A 23982-nucleotide genomic window follows, 5' to 3' on the forward strand; every position below is an offset into this window, starting at 1 on the left:
AGGAGGAACTTTTTTTTGTCTTTTGATAAATGGAATCTAACACTGTACATAGTAGATGCTTAATAAGTATTGTTGAGATGAACTGATATTGAAATTGATCCATTAATTAAAACTTTGGAACTAGTCATTCATTTAGTTCTCAGTTCACTTACCTTGGTGATCTTCCAGCCAATATTTATCTTCTCCATAAGGATATTATGAAAGATTGGATCAGATCCTTTGGTAAAAACTAGATTTAGGCTGTGTGTGTTGCATTCCTTGAACTCACTGTCTAGTAGATGTTTCAGAAAAGGAAATGTTAGTGTCATGATTTGTTCTTAGTGACTTGTTCTAATTGGTTTTGAGTGCAAGTTGTTCACTGCTTATGACTGCTTCCATTTATAAATGTTCACAAGTCATGCATTTAATAACTATTCTGGAATTTTACAATCCATTTTCTTCCTCTTTTTGAAAACCAGACTATTTTCTTATTTCTGTTCTTCAGGTTATCTGTTCTCTTATTCTCCAGAATTCCTCAGGAATCATTGACATCAGCAATCACTTGAAAGATCTTCCAATAATATCCTGGGATAGAATGTAGAAAAGCCTAGTGCCTTGAACTTACTTAGGGCAATAACTATTCTCCTATTGTCTCTTCACTAATCTGAAGTGTCAGTTTCCTCTTCACCATTTTTCCTTTTCAGTGTGAAGATCATTCTCCTTTAAAAAAGAAAACAAAAAGAACACAAGAGTTAAGAAGTTCTTAATGTTAATATTACTCTTGGGCCATGTGGGCCTGTTAACAAAGGGGAGTTTTGATGTTGCGGCAAAAAGGCCTGGATTTTTGGAATCCAAGGACATGAATTTGAAGCCTAACTAACAATAGCCCTGTGGTCAGTTAATATCTCTTAGCCTCACTTTCCTCATTTGTAAAAAGTGTATGCTTGCCCTGCCTTTCACATAGGATCAAATGAGATATTTTTCTGTAACATGCTTTAGAAAACCATAAAGCATTACATAAATTACAACCACAATGATTCCTTCTCTGTTCCTCTTTTGTCAGTATTTCATAAACCAGGAAGACAAACTAAGATAGGAACAGACCTGAAGGAAGTTAGCTAAAGGCTAATTTGAGTAGTTTGTAGGGGAATTTTGCACCACAATTTCTTAAACTGAGGAGGAAAGAACCAACTATTCCTCTTCATTCTCCCTTACCCAGTGTAGCTGATCTTTTATTCAAGGAATAGACATTTCCCTTCTTTCTCGAAACTGTCACCTGTTTTCTTTTTCTAGTTTTCTAACCACTCCTCTGTCCCCTTTGTTGTTACCTTTGTTCATTCTTCATCCTGCTAACCATGGTGTTCTCTAGGATTCTTTTTACTTTATACTCTTCATTTGCTGAGATTATTCATTCTCTTGCCTGCTTCTAGCACTTCTATGATGAGGAATTTTATTTTAACTCTAATTCCAACCTCTATTATACATTTTGCCCAGAAAGTACAACTGCAGACAAAAACATCTCCATTTAGATATCCTGCCATTATTTCAAGTTTACCTAACATTTCCAAAACAGAAAGTGTTTGTTTTATTTCCTAACATTCACATTTCCTTCATTTTAGAGGCATCGTTTTTTAGTTTCTCAGAATTTTGTCATCATCTTTGATGCTTTATTCTTTTTCATTCATTAAGTCAGGAAGTTACCAAATCCTGTCATTATTTCCTGATAAATGTTCCTTATATGGCTACCATCTTATTCAGACTCTTGCTACTTCCCATTTAAATAATTAAGATCTCCCTCTAATTTTTCTCCCTGTTGCCAATTTTGCCTCTTCAATCTACCTTATATATTACCATTAGGCTTATATTTTTAAATTATACTTTCATTATGTCATCTGTATAGCAATCTACAATGGCTTCCTATTGGAGACTGGGTCAGGTTAAAGTCTTCTGGTTGATTTTCTGGGCTGTCCATACTCAGGTTCTATCCTAGTATCCAATTAAATTTTTTTCCACTGCCCTCCAATACAACTTTCTCTACACTCAGAATCATTTCTTCACTGTTTCCAGCAATACTTCATGCCCATTTCCTTCTGACCTTTACTTTTGCTATTTTCCTCATATGGAACACCCCTTCCTCCTGACCTCTGCTGTATTCTCAATCCTTTATCTTCAAATCCAGCACTCTTTAAAAAAATTTTTTTTTAAATCCAGCACTCTTGCTGCTACACAACTACATTGGAAAACTGAAGCATAGAAAAGTCATGCTAGTAAATATGCCCCAGTTATTTTGGGAAGACTTCTGTGTTATGCTGGAAAAACACATTGATTTTTCCCTTCTCTGAACTCCTGTTGCATTTATAATCAGTACAACACAGTTGATCATTTTAATTATTCTTTCATTGTTTCTCCTTTTCCCCCAACTACATTGAAAGCACTTCATGAGCAACTACTTCTCTTTCCCCTGTATGATGGAGTATAGTACAAGGCAGATCATCTTTTTTTGATAAAGACTTGTGATTTCATCAGTATAGGCAACTCCCAGTAAGAAAACTCCCTTTTCCAATATAAACGAGTTACTTATCTTTGCTGAAAGTGTTAGAGCAGGGGTTTTTATACTGAGGTCCATGAGCAGCTTCTTTTTTTAGAACTATTTTTAATACTGTTGGTTTCTGCTGTAATACTATGCATTTTATTTTATGCACTTAAATACATTATTCTGAAAAGGGGTCCATAAGCATCAGTAGACTGCCAAAGGGGTTCCTGACACCAAAAAGTTAAGAGCCTGTGTCTTAGAAAACTGCTTGGGGATACTGAGAGGTCAAGTTACTGGCTCATGGCACACAACTGGTACATCAGAAACAGGACTTGAACCTTTTATCCACTACCACACTATGCTGCCTCTCCATAATGTGATTGGTTATGATGCAAATTTGGACAAAAATGTCCCTAGAAGTCTATTCCATAAGGTAGGTCTACAACTAGTTGATCATGAGGTGACTGGATGAAAGAGAGAATGACAATGAAAACACCTGTTACTAGAAAAATAGTTCATGTTCCGTGTAAGGAAAATGAGTCAACAGAATCCTCATGTAAGAAGGGTATATTATCACTTCTTAAGCTTTAAAGGCAACTTTTCAACTATCATTGCCCATTCTAAAAGGTGGACAGATTAGGTCCTCTACCAGTATTGTCATGATATTCGAGAGAATGATAATGTTTCCAGCATGGGTGGTATGCTACATAAAAGATTTAAAGTGTAGTAACTGGTTTTAACTAATTTTCAGGTATGATATTAAACTCATGATGACCAAATGTGAAGTAGGAAACGGTGTTATATTTTCACTGGAAACTTCTGTTAAATGTTTTTATATCCCTGACATACCCTCAATCAGTTTTACATCCGTCTTATAGTCCTTGACATGGTTCCTAAACTGGTTAGATATTTTTTCTTATTTTTTGTTAAGGTAACAATATGTGGAAGATAATTTAAGTTACTTAACCTTTTAGTCCTCTTGACAACCTCTAACACTTTATGTTGTAAGGGTTGATTCTGACCTGGATTGAAAGAATGACATTTCTTCATCTTGAAGTTCCTTATGCCAATGAAAACACATGTCAAATCACTATCCTTAAACATAATGATTTTAAGTCAAATGATTCTGTTTAAATTTTAGAATTTATAACCAACTATCTGGATGTTTCTTTTAGGTAGACATATCTGAAAGACTCTGGGAGCATGCATGATAATAGCCTTATTCTATAACTAGTGTCAGTATTTTTTCAGTTTAGGCTCTTGCATAGTTCAGTTGGCGCATCAGTTTTTGCAGTTCTGCCTTTCTTGTCCATTTTATACAGAATAGACTCAACTGGTGGCCCCAGTGCCTGCAGTGACAAAAGCCCATTGGTCTTGGTACAGTAACTTCTCCCAGACATAAGAATATCTATAAATCAAATTTGATGTTTATTTTCTACATTGATCCATTTGTAACTTCCCTTTGGTGTTTTTCTGTGATTCTTCTCTTAGCAAGTACATAAAAGATAATAATATAGGCCCTCTGTAATTTACTAACTGCAGTTGTTGTTTTCCTTGCCAATTATAAACACAACCAAAGCATTTCTATATTATAAAACATAATGAACATTATTAATTTTACTCCACAGTTATATTTACTTATTTGTACCATGCATATATTTTATTTCCTGAAAACTATAGATGAATTTTTGTATGATTTTTATAGAACCATTATAGTATGACAGTTTTCATTCCTCCTCACTCAGACTCTGTGCATCTTTTGACCTGAATCACTTAGCTGATTGACGTCTCTGTTTTCTGGTGTAGGTTGTGCAACAGTGATGACACAAGACTGACTACATTCATCACAGTAAGTTTACAATTATAATTAACATTTTAAAGCTGTGTTGTGTTTTTCCCTTGAGATATATAGTCTATCGATGAGTTCTTTTATATGGTTAAACTGATTAGTCAGTCCATTGCAAAATCAAATTTTGAATTTTTTTCTGTGGTTACTTAAGTTATTACTATCGCATCCGTTGTAATTATTTAAATATTTTAAGCCCTTTCAGGTCAGGTACTATTGATTTGTGGTGTTGTATCCTCAAAACTTCACAAAGTATTTGTTGTTTGCATAAGGTATTACTAAAAGAGAAAATTTAAAAACAAACTTTAAAAAGAATTGTAGGATAATTGATTTAGAGCTGTGAAAGGGAGCTTGAAGAATTATAGTTTATTTTATGGGTAAAATGTTTTCAACTATAATTAATTTTAATATTTTTTCCTATGAGATTAACACTTTATTATTGTTTTATTTATCTAAAATTATTTTTCTTGATTAAAAATAAACAGATCAAATTGCTAGTCATAGATAGAAACTTTTATAGTACCTAAAATACTTGTTTCTTTTTCTTTTTTGGCCCAAATTAATTTAGCCACTATACAAATCATCACCTATGACCACTAGTTTATAACATTAAAGAAACATAATAATTATGGTTAACAAAATAATGTCTAAAGTCAATTATCAAACATTTATTAAGCACTTTGTACCAAGCAGTGAATCACACTAAAAAGTATGAAGAAAAATAGTTTTAAAATATAAGTCAAATATAACCCTTCATCCTTTCAAAGTTTTTTTTAATGATCCCTTTAGCAATATTTTAAATAAGCAACAAACATTTATTGGTATCTGTGATGTTGAGGGTCCTAGCATAGATTTGAGCTCGTTAGGGGAAGAGTTGTTTTGAGTTAATGAAAAATCTAAATTATGAAAGTATTCTAGAAGAAATAAAGTTTTATTACTTTCAAGAATATTCAGTAACTCCAGCAAGGCCAGCAACAAAGTATTGTTTACTGGAAATCTTTGCATTCATTTTCTTAATGAATTTATTTAAATGATTTCTAATTATAATGTGTATTATTGGTTATATTAATGGTCCTTATAAAGTAGATGGAGGTATTTGGGGGAAATGTTTGTTTTCTTAATTATGTTGCCTCCCCTTCCTTTGATGTTGCTAACATTGTTAATTTTTACTATCCATAAAGAAAGGATTTGTTTAGTAGAAGTAAACTTTAGTTAGCCTCAATTATTTTAAATTCTGAATTATTGCAGTTGGAATTATAATAATGAGGTTTTATTATATTTTGAAAGATGTTTTAAATTGTAAAGTCATCTAAAATGCATTCAGAGTTTCTTAATATAAAACTCTATAACCTTGAGTTTGTAGTTTTTCAATTTAGACACAACTGAATTTCATAGTATGCTGCTATAATCAAAAGGTCTTACTCTATGTATTAAAAAATACTTTATCATTGGTCAGGGAACTAAGGTGTATTAATTAGCAAAATAGATAGAAGAAAATATCCTATGTAGATAATTTTATATTCATTTCTGACTTCTGATATGATTACTAATCTTGTTCAGTACACACTAGCAGAGATCTGAAAGGATTATAATTCTATTTCAACCTCTTTTTCCTAATCACCTTAGAATATATTCCATTGTATAAAGAGAGACAGACAAAAGTCTACACATTTACTGTCTAAAAGAAATGTTTTAAACTCTGTGGTTTTTAGTTTTTACATTGGAGATTCAAAACTTCCTTTGTTATACTGGCCGAATATTTTACAATAGAATACAAGGGTGTATAACAGCAGCGACCTTCATGCCAACATCCCAGGGGTGCTTTATAATCAGGAAAGTTAAAATTAGCTCTAGAAGCACAAAAATTGCTAAAACAATCAGTTTCCAATGCTGACCATAACAAATCACTTTAAGGTTAGATTTTAAAATCCTAACAGTTGGAATGCATTTTTAAAAATAGGAAACGTAAACCAGACCTTGATGCTAAAAGCTTTATGGGTAATGTAGCTAATTAGGAGTAGACAAAAAAAGACCAACATCTTTATCTAACAACCAAGTTCAGAAAGACAACGGGGAAAAGTAGTTCCATTAATGAGGAAGGAACAAATGATTTGTAAGTCAAAAAGAATCATTTTATAATGAATGCTATTTAAAAGGGATTAAATTAGAATCAGGTTGGGGAAAATTTACTAGTTGGCAAGAAGAAACAATGGGCTAAGTACAAAAGAGGTGTGATACTAGCCTAGTTAGCAAGCAGAGCTTCTATAATTCATGCACAAGGCCTTTGTAAAGGAAACATACTTTTATTTCTTCTATGTTATAGAAATTTTATAACCATAGACAATTTATAAAATTTTAATTTCTAATCCATTTTCAGTGAATGGAAGCCTCTAAGTTATGGAGAATTACCTTCTTTAGTTTTCTATCAGGAGGAAAAAAGAAATTTCTCTTCTCTAGTAGGAATATAGAACCTTTCTCTATGATTCTAGGCTATTCTTTCCTCCTTTGATCTTTTAAGGATTAAATATAACTTCCCTGACTCAGAATTCCTTAAGAGTGAAATTTTTGATTTCTGTTGTTCCTTTTTTCACATGTTGTAGGATTTGGACCCTTGGTTGAATATCAGACTAAATGACTGAAGTTTCTATATCCTTTAAAGCTATTAAAGAAGCATCCCCATAATCTCAGAATTGCAAGATGCCTAATAGGGTGTCTAGACTAGAAGGGTCAAACACATAGGTGGCCCAAGTGCAGCCTGAACCAGATTATAATATAATTTGGAAATAGTTACCAAAATAAGTAAAAATACAATCAAACATAGATGATATTATTTTAACAACTTTTTTTTGGAGGGGTGAGGCAATTGGGATTAAGTGACTTGCCCAGGGTCACACAGCTAGTAAGTGTCAAGTGTCTCAGGTCACATTTGAACTCAGGTCCTTCTGAATCCAGGGCCGGTGCTCTATCCACTGCACCACCTAGCTGCCCCAGATGATATTATTTTAAAACTAAGTCAGTATGCATCCCATATGGATCCTTATGTATGGACTAGGAGTCCCCTTTTCTGTTTGAGCTTGACACCATTGCTATAGATGAATTCCAAAATAAACAAGAATACCGAACTAATGTCTATTCAATCTTTGCTTGGCAAGCTTCCCCTAAGGCAGCCATTCCATTTTTGGACAGCACTGGTTACTAGCAATGTTCCCCTTATGTGGAGTCTTAATCTGTAATGTCTACATATTGTTCCTAGTTTGCCTCCTAGGGTTAAGTGAAATTTGATGTCTTTCACTTAAGAGTCTTTCAGATACTTCTAATTGTTATTCTGCTAAGTCTCCTCCAAGCCAAGTACCTTCACTCCTTCAACAAAATCTTCATACACTATGTTCTCCAATTCTCTTACTTTCTGAAAGAACTCATACTTATCTTTGTAGTCCTTAAAATGTCATGTCCAGGTCTGAAGTTATCAGACCAGGGTAGAGTATGGCAGGACCATATACCACATCATCCTAGGCACTTCTGTTTATTATTGTGGAACCTAGGACAGTATTAGCCTTCTTGTCTCTAATGTTTTAATTAATATCAAGTACAGAGCCCATTAAGACACCCAGGTTCTGTTTTCTAACTGTGATTCCTCCAACTTGTATTTGTGAAATTGAATTTTTAACTGAATTGTAGAATTCAGCATTTGTGCCTACTGAAGTTTGTCTTATTCAATCTAGCCCATCCTTCTAGATTTTGGGGAGCCTGACTGTAATCCTGGAGGTTACATATCCATCCCAGCTTTATGTCACCTGTAAATTTGAAAAGCATACTATCTTCTTTCATCCAAGTCACTGATAAAAATGTTGAATAGCACAGAGTCAAGGACAGATCCTTGTGACATTTCATTAGAGATATTTATCCAAGTTCAAATCAAACCATTAGTGATGAAATCTTTGAGTCCAATCACTTCACCAGTCTTGAAGCTACCTAGTTGTACTACCATCTTGTGCATACCTCTCCATCTTGTCTATGAGGTTAGCATGAGACACTTTACTAAGATAATTTGCAGCATTCTCCCAGACTATTCATCTAGTTACCATGTCATAAAAGAAAATGAGGTTAGTCTGGCATGACCTATTCTTGATGAAGCCATGCTGCTTTTTAGTAATGATTATTTCCCCTTTTAGGGTAGCTAGGAGGCCCAGGGGATAGAATGCTGGGCCAGAAGTTAGGAAAACTTATCTTCCTGAGTTCACATCTGGCCTCAACACATATTAGCTGTGTGACCCTGGGCAAGTCACTTAACCCTACTTGCCTCAATTTTTTCATCTGTAAAATGAGCTGGAGAAGGAAATGGCAAGCTGCTCCAGTATCTTTGAAAAAACCTAAAATGGGGTCATGAAGAGTTGGACATATGACTGAGAATGACTCAACAACAACAACATGTAATTGTCACTGTGCTAAACTCTGGTAATACAAAGGAAAGCAAAAAGACAGTCTTCTCTCAAGAAGCTCACAGTCTAATGGGGAGATAACATGAAAAAAAAGTTACAACTAGGATAGATACAGGAGAAATTGGAGCTAATCAACAGAATATTAAATAGGATTGGAAAAGGCTTCTTGAAAAAGGTGGTGGTGTGGGAGGGGGGATAAGGTTTGTTTCATTTTTGGCAGGGATGTGAAGGAAGCCAGGAGATCAAGATGAGGGGGGAAAGAATTCTAGGTACAGGGGACAGTCCCTGAAAATACATGGAATCAGGAGATAGAATGCCTCACTCGATGTATACAGTATTGAAGCTGCCCACCAAAAGTTATTTTGTTATTCAAATTAGTTATAAATACAAGTTATTTCTTCTTAGTTCACCAAGCACAGAACACATACTTACATGACTATATTATTGACACACATAGAATGTCAACTTCTAAAGAACATAAGCTTTGATGATTCAAATTTTTATCCTAGTAACTAAACCAAATTGATTCTATTCAAAATATTTACTCACAGGCACATTTTTTATTCCTTTTAGTAGCTTGGTCCAATCTTAACTAGGTTTTTTGGTGCCATGGCCAATTTCCCAGCCAGCACTTGTTAATCTTAGACTATAACATAGACAGATCCCCCTTAACTTAGAAAATGTCTGTTACCTAAAAGAATGCTCTTTTATTTGGCAATTGTAGCCTCTATTCTCTAGGTCAGCAATGAGTTTCTCTTTATTAGTCCTCATAAATATTTCTTTACCATTCCATAATGTTAAAAAGTACTTTATTTAGATGGGACTATAGGATTCACCAGTTTCTCTTTCCCACTAACTTCAATTTTAATATACTTTGATTTCTTTACAGCTTTGCAGCAGAAATATTTGCCCCAGGAGGCAACAGTTCATTTCCCTTAACCTGTAACTTCCCTTTTCTGAGACTCTTTTCCTGCCATAAACAACTTTTGGGATATCTTTTCCTTTATACTGAATACTCTGAATTATTCCTGCATGATGCAGCCAACTGATTAAAATTTTCCTAATTTTAGGAAGAAGCCTTTAACTTTTATTGATGGCTTGTTTAAAAAAAATTTTTTTAACACACTGTCATATATGTGGAGTGTTTGCAGTAAGGTGTACCACTCCTCTTAAGGGTCAGTAAAGTAGCAGACTGAGGTATGTGCTTTGTATGTATAGTTGATTTTTGTCATGCTATAATGTTGAACATATGCTGGTAAGATACAATGATTATGACTTTATATGCCTCGTACTTTTCTGTACATGCTGAAATCTTAGAAAATTGGAGAGAGAAGTTTGGATATTGATTACAGGTCAATACTGAGGTTTCTTTTAGAGTGTCCATTTTTGGGGGGTGGGGCAATGAGGGTTAAGTGACCTTGCCAAGGTCACACAGCTAGTAAGTATCAAGTGTCTGAGGCAGGATTTGAACTCGGGTCCTCCTGAATCCAGGGCTGGTGCTTTATTCACTGTTCTACCTAGCTGCCCCATAGTGTGCCCATCTTAAACATTTCATTGCTTGATCTAGTAATTCTCCTAATTAGTTTTCAAGATGGGTGGGTTGTTGAGATTTCCAGTTTATTATTATTTTTTCCAAACAACAGTCAATATTGGCAATTTCTTTAGTTTTAAAGCTGGAACCACCCCCTTTCAACTAAGTTTACCAAATATTCCAAAAGAAAAGGCTCAGAGTTGCCAAATATACTGTTTGGCATATCTGTATCCCTCTAGAAGCTTTGCATAGTTTTTAAAGTCTTCATCCTCATCTTCTTGTTGCTTTGACATTTTGAGCCAGTCTACCAAAGCTTTCAGCTGGTTGGTAATGTCTTCCAGAATACAAGATAAATTTACCTTTAAGCTCTGGACACTTCTCACAAAGACTTAATGCCCCAGGATAGACCCTGAAAAAGAACTCTTTTTTTTTTTGTAGTTGTTCTTATAACTGTTGCTATATTCTCTTTTCAGTCTTGGGGTGGATTCTCTCCCTCAGATTCAAATTATTATATTTACTAAAAAACAACAAACCAATTCTAAGTTTTTAGCTAAAAGTTTGTTCTTATACTTTAGATACTCTGTTTTCATTAAGGAAATTGAAATGTTTGTCATCAACTCCACACCACTTCCTTCCCAAAATTATTTTGTTTGCAGATCTAATATTTTGAAGTCTAACCTGATCCCTTGAATGTATATGCAAATATAGGTGTTAGTGAGGGGAGAGGGAATGGCCCTGCCTTGTTATTGTGGGGATTGAGGTGAGACTTTGATATGATCATGAATTCTTAGTTTGTAATTATGTAGTTTTTGAGATCCACCCAAGGGCAAGAGGGTGAAAACAAGTTCAATGATTTGTGACTAACCCTGAGGTATATAGTTATTAGCTTTAACTAAAGACTAAGATAGGTACCCAGTCTCCAGTGGCCTTTACAGCCAGTTTCTGCCACTTATGATAAGTATATAACATGGAACTAGGTTCTGGCACATCTAGAAATGCAGGTTCATACATAGAAGACAAATTACCTCAGGAGGAAAATAGCCATGGAGTGAGGTAAGAAAGTCAAGATCCAGGAAGTACTCAGCCTAGCTATGCAAGGGCTATACCCTACATGGCATAAGTGGGACAAGTGACTAAATTGTCTAAAAAGTTTTTTTTTTGTAGAATCTAAGCAATAAAACTGACAGACAAATGGAGTTTAAAGGTTGAATAGTTTTTCACTAAGGACAGAGCAAGCAGACCTACGACATCATATAAGGGAGATGTGAAGTCCTAAAACCTGGGGCAGCAGCTTTGGGGCCCAAATAGAAGAGAGTGTCTTCTCACTGGGTTTTTTTTAGAGGACAGGGGAGAGGGAAAATAGGTTCAAGATGAAGACCCAAGTAAACTGATCTAAATATTGAGTTGATCAAGGAGGACCCAGGAATTAATCTTTGTGAACTGAACTGTTCAATTTTTTAATCTGCAACTATACCTCCTGCCTCACCCTCTCCCTTTCCATGTTTCCTCCCTGAATTATTCTATCTTCTCCCTTTATGCTACATAAATTACCTTTAAATACCGTAGAAATAAATGTGCTATGGTACAGGGATCATATAGGGAAAGGGCTGAAACCAAACCTGTGGTCTCATACCTGTAGGGAGCTTAGACTTTGAAAAATGGTGGCAAGTTAAAAGAAGGAGCTTCAGAGATAAATAAAGCATGTGTTTATTAAGTACATATTCTTTTGTTTTATCCTGAAATCTTATGGAAGCATCAGGAATACAGGGATGGTTTCAGAAGTAGGAAAACTATAAATGTGATAGGGAATAGACCTGTGATTTCATTGTTATGTCACCCATCTTCAAGAGCAAACTTCCTCACCTATGCAGTTTGGCACCTTCTCTGAAATTTGGAGAATTATCTTAGGTGATCTGTTTAAGTTGTTTAGAAGCACTGAGATATTAAAGGGACTTAGCTAGGGTTACATAGCCAGTATATGCTAGAAGTATGAGGAAAAACCAAGGTCTTCCTGGCTTTGTGGCTGGCTATTCACCTACCATGCTAGCTCTGCTACTGTGGTACCTTATGTTAACAAATAATATTAATAATAAAAATGATGATGAGGATAACAGATATAGAAAAAGCCCTTGTCAAAGTGGAACACTAAAATAAGATGAAATCATTTTAAAAATTAGGAATAAATGAATTAAATTAGGAAAAATATGTAACAAATTAGGAATGATATGAGAAACAAAGAATTTAACTAAAATCACGAGTTAACATTTTTACTTGAGATCAGAAGTAAAACAAAGATATTTATTGTTAACTCCATTATTAAAAGTTCTAAAATCTAGCAATAAACAAGAAAAATAAATTGTAAGAAAAAATAAAGTCAAAATACTCTTTCTTAAATGTGATTTAACGGTTATGAAAAGGAACATGGCAGAGAGCTAGAAGGCTATCCTTGAGTCAGGAGTGCCTTCCTTCAAATCCTGACTAACACCTATTTACAGTGTGAATTAGCATAAGCCATTTTACCTTTGCTCTGGGAGCCAGAGCAAGAGACAGGGCTAGCTCAGTACCTTAGTGTCCCAGCAGTCTCATAAGAGGAGGCCAGTACCAGAGTAATCCCCACCATCTGTCTGGGGGCCTGTTTGGGTTATAGCAAATGGGTTGGGAATTTTGCTAGGGAAGGAGACTGAGACAGATTGAGGCCAGCACCTACAGTGAGACCAAGAGAGTGAGACAGAAGCCAGGGATTGAGACAAAGAGTGGGGCCTAATAATAACCATCCCAACAACAAGTACTAAGACAATAAATTATGGAGTAAACAGAAGAAAACACCAACTAAAGCAGAGAAATAAAGAGGTAAATATAAAAGAAGAGAGAAATTCCACAAGAAATAGAAATGAAGCTTCTGTGAAAAAAATAGCTTGGCCATAAAGACTATATGTAGCTGGAAGAAATGAAGCAAGAAATAAGAAGTGAAATTATGAGTGAAATAAGAGCTCTGGAAGAAAAAAAATTAAGGGAAGGCAAGTAGCTTAGAGCAGAAGGTAGAAAAGTATTTATGAAATAGAGGATTTAGAATGCAACGACTCCATAACAAAACAAGAAATATTAGAACAAAGTCTAATTACTATTTAAAAAAAAAGAATTAACATGGAAAATTGGTCAATGAACAGTCATTTAAAAATCATCAGACTTCTTAAAAACTATGACCAAATGAGAAAGCTTCAGTGAAATATTTCAAGAGATTATTAAAAAAAAAACTACCCAGATTTATTAGAACCAGAGGGCAAAGTAAAAATGGAACCTATTCATCATCTCCTGAGACAAACTCCAAAGTGGAAACACAAAGAAATGTCATTGCTCAAATCTAGACCTACAAAGTCAAAGAAAAAATACTTCAGGTAGCCAAAATAGTGTAAGTATCACGGAACCACAAGAAGGATTATACAAAATGTTGCTGAATTTTACAGTAAATGAGGAAAAATCTTAGAATACAATATTGCAAAAGGTTTATAGCCAAGAATGGCTTCCTCTGCAAAATAGAATATAATCCTTCATGGAAAAAGATGCTCCTTTTGTAGAAGGATTGTCAAGCAATCCTGATGAAAAAGCCAGAACTGAGTAGAAACTTTGTAAACATAGGAGTTAAAAGTTGGCTTCAACCAGGAGTGTTGTGAGGTTCAAATGAGATAAAGGATGTAAAGCATTTTGCAAACCTTAAAGTGCTATATAAATGCCAGGTGTCCAGTTTGGTGATGACTTCATTATTTGAGCCTAATATTGTACACCTGTTGAGCTCAAGCAGGGTGTACTGGTATGTTTAACAACCAGGATCTATGGGAGTATACACATGCACATACACACTTCTAAGTTTAATTTATTATTAATGCTTACTTAATTCTAGATAGTCAATAAGACAATAAATCAAGCACTATATTTTAGTGACAGCTGATTTCTGAGTTGTAAATATTCACACTGAAAATTTAATAATGGCTTTCAAAAGCCATTTAGAACTAGCTTCAGCACAACCTTGATCTAAATCCAATTTCTGCTAGACTACGTGATTTTCTCAGTAGTTTCTTTAAAATGGTGAATCTTTCCCCAGGTTTTTAGAGTCAATGGGTTTATCAGACACTTAGCATGTTCACTTTTCTTTAGAATTTTATAGATACAATCTGCTCAACTGTTCATTTTTTTTTTAAAAGAAAGTACCAAATAGTTTTGATGATGACAATTTTGTAGTATGGCTTAAGACCATCTACTGCTCAGTCCTCTTCCTACTTAAAAAATCATTTGAGATTCTTGACTATTTGTTCCTCTAGATGAATTTTGTGACTGTTTTCTCTAGTTCCATAGTTATATTTGTGGTGGTTCCATTGGCATAGTACTGAATATGTAAATTAATTATGGTAGTACTGTCATTATATAGTGCAGCACAACCATGAACAAACATTTCCAAAAGTATTTAAGACTTCGTTTAGTATTACAATGAGTGATTTGTAGTTGTATTCATATAATTCTAGTGCGTTCTTCGATAGATGTACAATCAGCTGGTGATTTTTATAGGTTTATTTTATATACTATTTTACTAAAATTAACAATTATTTCAATTTTTACTTAGATCTTTAAGATTCTCTAACTGATCCTATCATCTGTAAAAAGCAATAATGTTTTTTCTCATTGGCCTCTGTTTATTCTCTCAGTTGTTTTTTCTTGCATTATTAATATCACTAGCATTTCTAGAGCATTAAAAATAGTGGTGACAATGTGCATCCTTGTTTTATCTTTGATTTTATTGGAAATGTCTCTAGGAGTTTTACAATTGTAGATATTGCTAGCTTTTGGTTTTACATAGATGTTTATAATTTTGCAGAATACTCTATTCCTATTTTTTAGTGCTTTTAGTTAAATATATGTTACTTAAGCATTTTCTGTGTCTATTGATATGAAGAGGTGATTTTTACTGTTTTTGTTTCTAATATGATGCATTTCATGCATTCTTAAAGTGCACTTTCTAAAGTTTTTCCCAGATACTAAAATTGATGGTTACAGTTCTGCCTCACAAAGCAGCTGTTTTCTTTTGGATATCACTAATTGTTTAGAAGTTTTTCCTTACATTAAACCTAAATATTCCCATTTGCCAGTTCTAGCTAATGTTTTCCCCTATAGTTTTTCCCTCTGGGGCCAAATCTAATCCCTTTTCTATATGATAGCTTTTCACATATATTAAGACCACTATTAAGTCCTTCCTTGGTATTCTTTCCTCCAGACTAAACATCCCTAAGATAAACATCTCTTAATTTCTCATCCTTATCATAAGATCCTTCTTCATCCTCCTTGCTGTTCCTAGATACTCTCCAACTTCTCAATACATTATCTAGAACTGGTTACAATACTCCAGATGTGGTCTAACCTGGGCAAAGTATAACAAAATAGTCATGTTCTTCATCCTGGTTATGATTCCACTCTTATTGCAACCTAGGTTTTAGTTAGCTTCTTTTGGATGTTGTATGAAAAAACTGGCTTATATTGATCTTGAAGGCCAATAAATCCCCCACATCTTTTTCAGTTAATAGTGGATTTAATCACAAACACACCCCAGCTGACAGTTGTGATGTTGATTTTCTTGAGCCCAGGTACATACCTATTACAATTTCTTATCCCAACATTTGTTTTAACATGTCAAAATTATTTTAGATCCTTCCTCTTTCCTCTTTCATCCAAGTATTATTTCATCTGAAGATTTTACAAGTCTGGCTTCTATACCTTTGTCCAAGTCATCGATAAAATTATAGAGGGCCAAGAACTGATATCTGGAACACTCTTACTAAAGATATCTTTTCCCTTTACAACATCCCTGGTTATTGAACCCTCTTAAAATTATAGAATATAGAAAATAAAATTATATGATATACTATTAAGTAGGATATTTGTGAACCATCTTTTAACCAATGGCAGATATTTATTTTCTCTGTATGTTTATAAGGAAGGACTTTCTAACTAGTGACATTGTCCAATGAAAGCATGGGCTGCCTTATGGGTTAATGAATATTTAATTAAAATGTGGATAAACCACTTGACAAGAAGGTGATAGAAATGGTTCTTTTACTGTGTATAAGGTTGGACTAGATAATATATAAAGGCCTTTCCAACTCTAGAATTCTGTCATTTTCATCCCTTATGATCTTAATAGAATGCATGCTTCTTGTTTTCTGGCAGATGCTTTTACCATGAGGTAATCATGTTTTGTTTATTAAAGCTACTTTTTACTCTCAGTGTCAGCCTTTTAGTTAAATTGCTTGAGATACATTACACATCTGTCATTTTTGGTTTCATTTCCCATTGGCTTAGCAGTTTAAGATGTGGTAAAGCATGGTTTAAGTTTGAATATAGTCATAAAAGCTTAGAACTCTTCACCTATTACACTATCTTTCCTTCCCTATGTAGGGGAAAAAAGGGTTTTATATCTTTGAGCAATATTTCACTTGTCCAGGGATCACTTATCTAACAACCTTAATTGTTGCCATCACACAGTCAAGAATCAGCAATCAAGCAATAAAGGACTTTTGAGCATCTAAAAATGTCATAAAATCTATATAATAAAGCTCATTTGCCTAACTCATAGGAGAAATCTTTAGGTGCTATTTATAAGTTTTAGATAAAACTCTAATAAGTTTAGATATTTGGCTTCCTGGTCCATGTATCATGAAAAAAGAGTGGAGGAGCTGATAGAAGTAGGCACACGGATAGCAATGAGAAATAGCAGCTGCCAGTGAGGGATGAGACAGAAAAGCAACAACAAAGAAAACAGACAAAGCCCCAAAGTATGGCACTTTGGGGTCAATTAATGGAGAGGGATACAGAGTTAAATACCTCAGTAGCTTCTGTGGATTTTATTTGACTCTTGAGTTCACTATGAGCCAATAGTACCCTTTACTTAGCAGCCCCCCCCAAAAATCTAATGTCATTTAAAATTCTACTAATAGAAATAGATGGTCTGTGATGAAGGAGATAATTTTCCCACTGTACATTTTTCAGACAACATTTGGTGCACAGTATTTAATTTTAGGCATAATACTTTTTTTAGAGTGACATTTGTAAATGAGAACACCTCTAGAGGAGAACCACCAGGATGATAAAATGTCTAGAAACCATGGATGTTAAAACATCTGGGAGTATTTAGTTTTAGAGAACAACAAACCATGGGGTGAAATTAAGAATGGAGACTAGGATAAAAAATGATAGCTGTCTTTGAACATGTAAAACATCATGATGCAGAAGAAGGACTACGGCTCCAGGAGGCAGATCAAAAATGAAGAGATGAAAGTTATCATGCAAGGAGCTTTATATTAATATAAAGAACAGCCTAAATAATTAGAGGTGTTCAAAAACATAGCTGCTGCCTACATTTCTTAGCTCTACAGTTTACAAAGTGGTTTAACTTTTTGCTTTCTACCCTTTTAATCTTTTGATCCTTGAAGGTAGGCAAGGCAGGTCTTATGATCATCTTTTATTTTACAAATGAAGAAATGAAGGTTCTGAGAGAGGTTAAATGATGAACCCTAGATACCGAAGGTGGTTAGATGAACCCTAGATCCTAACTTCAAATCCATATTCTTTCTACTACATTCTAGCTATTTCCAGCATTTTCAGCAGTGTGCCTTTACCAACAGTAATGAGCTCTCCATCACTGGAAATGTTCAAACAAAGGCAATGACTCTTCTACTGAGGATACTGTAGAGGATATTTCTATGGACTTCTTAAGCAAACTAATTTATATACTCCCAAGTATTTTCTGAATAGCTAAATCATGTCACCTCAAAAAAGGAAGAGATTCAGAAGACTCTGAATGAAAAGTAAAACAGGAATTGATCTTCCTCTTTCCACACAGAATTTGAATCATAAGGAAATAGTGAAAAATAGTTTGAAGGAAGGTCTTCAATAATAATCAGTAATGCTCATTTCTAGGCAGAAACCTTCCAGAAAGGTTAATTTTTTAAAAAAAGAAAGAAAAAAGTAAATGAGGGGGGCAGAGCCAAGATGGTAGAGAGAAGCCAGGAAGTTGCCTGAGCTCTGCCAAGTTTCCCTCAAAAATAACATTAAATCAAGCCTCTAAATGGATTCTGAAACTACAGAACCTACAAAAAAGTAGTGTATGAGCTACCATGCACAATTGGCCACTTAAGTACATGTTCCATATATACCAAAATGCCTTTTAACATCAAATATTCCTTCAAGAACCCTGAAGGAGAAGTTAAATCCTTAAAATATGTTTTTGGAATTATCTCCCACAGAATTTGACCTTAAGTATTTTTTTAAAGGACAGAAGTTCAAAAGATTATACCTTACAAATCATAAAATGTACTAACTAGAGGCTAAGATTCACTATATAATATTCACTGTATCATAAATAATGATGGTTATATTAGTAGCTCTAGCATTCAAAAAGTAGCTGAGTGCTGGGTGGTGCACCTCAAGTTTTCCAACATTTCTTGAATACAATACCTTTCAAGAGAGAGAAACAAGCAAACAATCTCTCTCCCTCAAGTCTTTTTCATTAATTCTTCCTTCTCTGCTCCATCCTATTACTCTTTTTATAGGTAGATGCAAATCAACCCTTAAATCCTTAAGGTTCTAAAACTTATTTCTAATTACTTTTCAGTATATGCATTTATCAGCATTAGAATTTGTTTAGCTTATTGACAATGTAGGTACCTATAATACCTATAGAAAGAGTACCATAAATGAGGAACCAGTAACTGTCCAAAATAGAATCCCAAGCCATTTACTCCTTTTCTTGTATTATGTGTGGAAGGAGAGAAGCTTCATTAAAGAGCTATTCCAAAGTACTAAGAAAGCAACAAGATGAGAATAAGGGGAATTCCTCACTACAATGTCCCTATACAAATAAAATCAGTCTCATTCCTAGATATCTTTTATCCTCTACTAGTTTGTAGAAGTGATTTTAAAAATAATTTATATGAAACTTGTGGCCAGGGATCATGTCTTATTTATCTTTTTGTCTGAGCATCTTGTCCAATGCCTTGTTCATGCAATTATCAAAATACATATTTCCTAAAAAATGTGAAGGAAGGTGATCTAGACTTATCAGATCTTAAACTGTATTATAAAACAGTAATCATTAAAACAATCTGGTATTGGCTAAGAAATAGAGTGTTGGATGAGTGGAACAGATTAGGTACATAATAAACAATAAGTGACCATAGTAATCTAGTACTGGATAAATTCTAACATCCAAGCTTTTGGGACAAGAACTCACCATTTAACAAAAGCTCCTGGGAAAACTGAAAAACATTTTGGCAGAATCTAAGTATAGACCAACACCTCACAATTTATGCTAAGATAAGGTCAAAATGAGTATATGATTTAAACATAAAGGGTAATAACTAGTATATTAGGGGAGCATGAAATAAATTATCTTTCAGATCAATGGATAAGGGAAGAATTCATGACCAAATAGAGAGAGAGAGAGAGCAGCATGGGATGAAAATAGATAATTTTGATCAAATTAAATGAAAAAGGATTTTCACAAACAAAACCAATGCAGCCAAGATTAGAAAGAAAATAGAAAAAGTAGGAAATTAACTTTGCTTAAAATTTCTCTGATAAAGGCCTCATTTCTCAGATATATAGAGAAGTGAGTTAAATTTATAAGAATATACATGGTCAAAAGATATGAATAGGCAGTTTTAAAATAAAAAAATCAAATCTATCTATAGTCATATGAAAAATTCTCTAAATCACTACTGATGAGAGAAATGCAAATTTTTAAAACTCTGAGGTACCATCTCACACCTATCAGATTGGCTAATAGGATAGAAAAGGAAAATGACAAATGTTAGAGGGGATGTAGGAAAATTGGTACTGTAATAGGGGTTGTAAACTGATCCAACCCTTCTGCAGAACAATTTGGAACTATGCACAAAGGACTATAAAGCTGTGCATACCCTTTGTCCCAGTAATAATACTACTAGGTCTATATAATGAAGAGATAAAAACAAAAAAGGAAAAGGACCTATATGCACAAAAATATTCATAGCAGATCTTTTTGTGGCAGCAAAGATTGGAAACTAAGGGCATATCCGGCAATTGGGGAATAACTGAACAAGTTGTGGTATATGATTGTGATGGAATACTATTGTGCTGTAAAAAAAATGACTAGCAGGATGCTTTCTGAAAATTCTGGAAAGCTTTACATGAACTGATGCAAAGTGAAGTAAGCAGAACCAGGAGAACATTGTACACAGTAACAGCAATATTGTATAATTATCATCTCTGAATGACTTAACTTTTCTCAGAAATACAGTGATCTAAGATAGTTCTGAAGAACTCATGATGAAAAATTGAATCTGCCTCCAGAGAAAGAACTGATGGAGTCTGAATATAGATTGAAACACACTTAAAAAAAAAACTTTATTTTTCTTGTGGGAGTTTGTTGGGTCTATTTTCTTTTCCAACATGACTAAAATGGAATTTTTTTTACGACTGCACATGTGTACCTTATATCAAATTGCTTGTCTTCTCAATGATGGGGGAAGGGATGAAGTTAGGGAGAAAATTTGGAACTTAAAATTTTTAAAAAATGAATGTTAAAGATTTTTATATGTAATTGGAAAAAATAAAAATTTTAAATAAGAAATATAAACAGAAAATGTTTAATGAAATAAAATAAAACAGAAATATGTATTTCCTAAATTGAATTGAATTAAATTGAAGATAGTATACAATAAAAAGTACCCCAGACATAAGTTCTAGTCTAGGCTTGATCACTTACTCTGTGTCACTTTGGACAAGTCTTCACTTTTCCCTCAGTTTGGTCATCCATTTTTACAACTGTAAAATTAGAAGGTTGTACTAGAATGAGATTCTATTGGGTTTTTCTAGATATAATAATCTATTATTTTGCTTTGTAATTTTACCTATGCTGTTGGTGGAAAGAATTCATATATGTGTTGCTGTCTTTGGTGTTGGAGGGAATTCCACACTGGAAGAAATTTGATGCACTGAATTTATATTCTTCTTTATTTTATTTATTTATTTTTTTGGTGGGGCCAGGCAATGAGGGTTAAGTGACTTGCCCAGGGTCATATAGCTAGTAAGTGTCAAGTGTCCAAAGTCAGATTTGAACTCAGGTCCTCCTGAATCCAGAGCTGGTGCTTTATCCACTGCGCCACCTAGCTGCCCTCTTCTTCTTTATTTCCTACTGTTGACAATGCAAAGTAGCACTATTAAACAACAAAGCTCTTAGTTCATCTTAAACTTTGATATTGTGGTTTGTTGCTATGTTGACTGAAGCAGCAAGACTCAGAACACTGATGCTTGGATAATTTACCAGTTTTTTCCTTCTCATCCCATCATTGCTACACAGGAGGAAGAGTAATATATTTAGGCATCAGTTATTTCCATCTTGCTATGTTTTTGTGTTGAGAAGTGAACAAAAACGTAAGCTAATTTTGCATACATTTCTGGAAGAATGCCTGTAATTTAATCCTTCAGAATCATATACCAGCTGAATCCCCTACTTTTCTAATTTTGCTGTTCTAAAGTTCTGTAGAGTAAATTGCAATATTTTACATATAACACCTTTTTAGTGACTTCCTATTTACTACTACATAAATTTTTACTACTACATGAATTTTTTGTTCATCTGGATGTTTAGGCCTTCCTTACATGGCCTTACTTTCCCTAAAGAGACCCAGATTTTTACTCTGTGTAGGTACTTTTCTGACTTTTCCATAAACACACTCTATGCTCTATTTTTGTATTAATATATAGAATTTGAAATTATATTGAATCGATTTTTTTGTTTTGTTTTTGTGTGAGGCAATTGGGGTTAAGTGACTTGCCCAGGGTCACACAGCCAGTAAGTGTTAAGTGTCTGAGGCCGGATTTAAATTCAGGTTCTCCTGACTCCAGGGCTGGTGCTCTACCATTGTGCCACCTAGCTGCCCCATATTGAATCAATTTTTAACTGAAAAAATATTGGCTTAGCTTGACAGATGGTCTTAATTTTGTTTGAGATGTCAGTCCATAGTACCATTCTTACTATAACATAATACATGCAGCTTATTAGTATGTTTCCAAAAGAGACTCTTGCTGGATATTGAGCCAGTTACCTTAGGCAGTACTTAATTTGCAAGAGTTTCCCCAATTTGGGAAAGTTCAAATGGACTTCAAAGTACCAAATTCATGAGTTATTTGGTTTTTTTGTTTTGCTTTGTTTTGTTTGTTTGGGGCAGGGCAATGAGGGTTAAGTGACTTGCCCAGGGTCACACAGCTAGTAAGTGTTAAGTGTCTGAGGCCAGATTTGAACTCAGGTACTCCTGGCTCCAGGGCTAGTGCTCTATCTGCTGCGCCACCTAGCTGCCCCCATAGAATATAATTCTTAAGCTGAACTTTGAAGGGGGCCATGAATTCTTAAGGTATGGAAGTAAAAAGGGAGGAAGTACATATTGGGTATGGAAGAGAATCAATATAAGACATTGAGATGAAACAATGTTATACATGTGGAATAGCAAGAAATGCCATCAAAGGTAGATGGTAGTCAGTTTGGAAAGGACTTTAATTGATAAACAGAATAGATTGTACTTTATTCTACAAAAAGGCAGCTGGTGGCTCCATGGATAGAGTATTGGGCCTGGAGTCAAAAAGACCTGAATTCAAATACAGCCTCAAACACTTCCTAGCTGTGCAACCCTGGACAAATCACTTTTCCTCTGCCTGACAAAATGCATACACTGGATCCACTGGAGAAGGAAATGGCAAACTACTCCATTATCTTTGTGAAGAAAACCCCAAATGGGGTCACAAAGGGTTGGTCATGACTGAAATGAATGAACAAGAAGTTGATTCTAGAGGCACTTGGGAGCTACTGAAATTTATTGAGCAGATGAGTGAAATAGTTAGTCCTGCATTTTCAAAAAATCACTTGGATATCTATTTAGAGGATGGATTAAAATGGATACACTTGAGGCAGGAAACCAGTTTCAGTAGTCTAAGGGAGCGGTGAAAAGGGCCTTGAATTATCATTGCTCTGCTTTAGTGTTTAAAACTCTTAGAAAGTATCTAGTTCGGCAGCTAGGTGGCACAGTGGATAGAGTACCGGCCCTGGATTCAGGAGTACCTGAGTTCAAATCTGGCCTCAGACACTTGACACTTACTAGCTGTGTGACCCTGGGCAAGTCACTTAACCCCAATTGCCTCACTAAAAAAAAAAAAGAAAAGAAAAAAAAGTATCTAGTCCAACTCTCACATTTTACAGATCAGAAGACTAATGATCAGAGATGTGAAATCACTTATTCAAGATCACATCATTAGTCAGTGGCAGATGGGGTGACATTAACTGGTTAAGGAATAAAATTTGTAGTAGAATGTGCATAATTGCTAAAAATCAGTAAAGATAAAATAAATTTAATAAAACAAACACAAATAAATACAACACAATTTTTGTCCTAAATGGAAACTTTTAGAACCATTAAATAGAATGAGTTCTACAAGGAAGCACTATCTACTTGGAAATACTTTGCATGAGTTCTTAGAAGTCAAATTTTGAGAACTGAAAACATGAACATTTCAACTTTTACCTGTTTTGTGAATATTTTTGACAAATAATTGGAAGATAATAATATCTGCTGGTGAG

General features: G+C 34.3%; 1 protein-coding gene across 1 annotated transcript in view; it reads left to right on the top strand.

Moving 5' to 3' along the window:
• The window catches only part of BAZ2B (bromodomain adjacent to zinc finger domain 2B), a 358773-nt gene that overhangs the window by 73530 nt on the left and 261261 nt on the right, over positions 1-23982 (top strand). Inside the window, 1 exon segment of the mRNA XM_043993621.1 lies at positions 4319-4361. The gene's annotated coding sequence lies outside the window, so the exon portion shown is untranslated.

The sequence above is a fragment of the Dromiciops gliroides genome, chromosome 3, assembly GCF_019393635.1.
Source record: "Dromiciops gliroides isolate mDroGli1 chromosome 3, mDroGli1.pri, whole genome shotgun sequence".
NCBI classification, from domain to species: domain Eukaryota; kingdom Metazoa; phylum Chordata; class Mammalia; order Microbiotheria; family Microbiotheriidae; genus Dromiciops; species Dromiciops gliroides.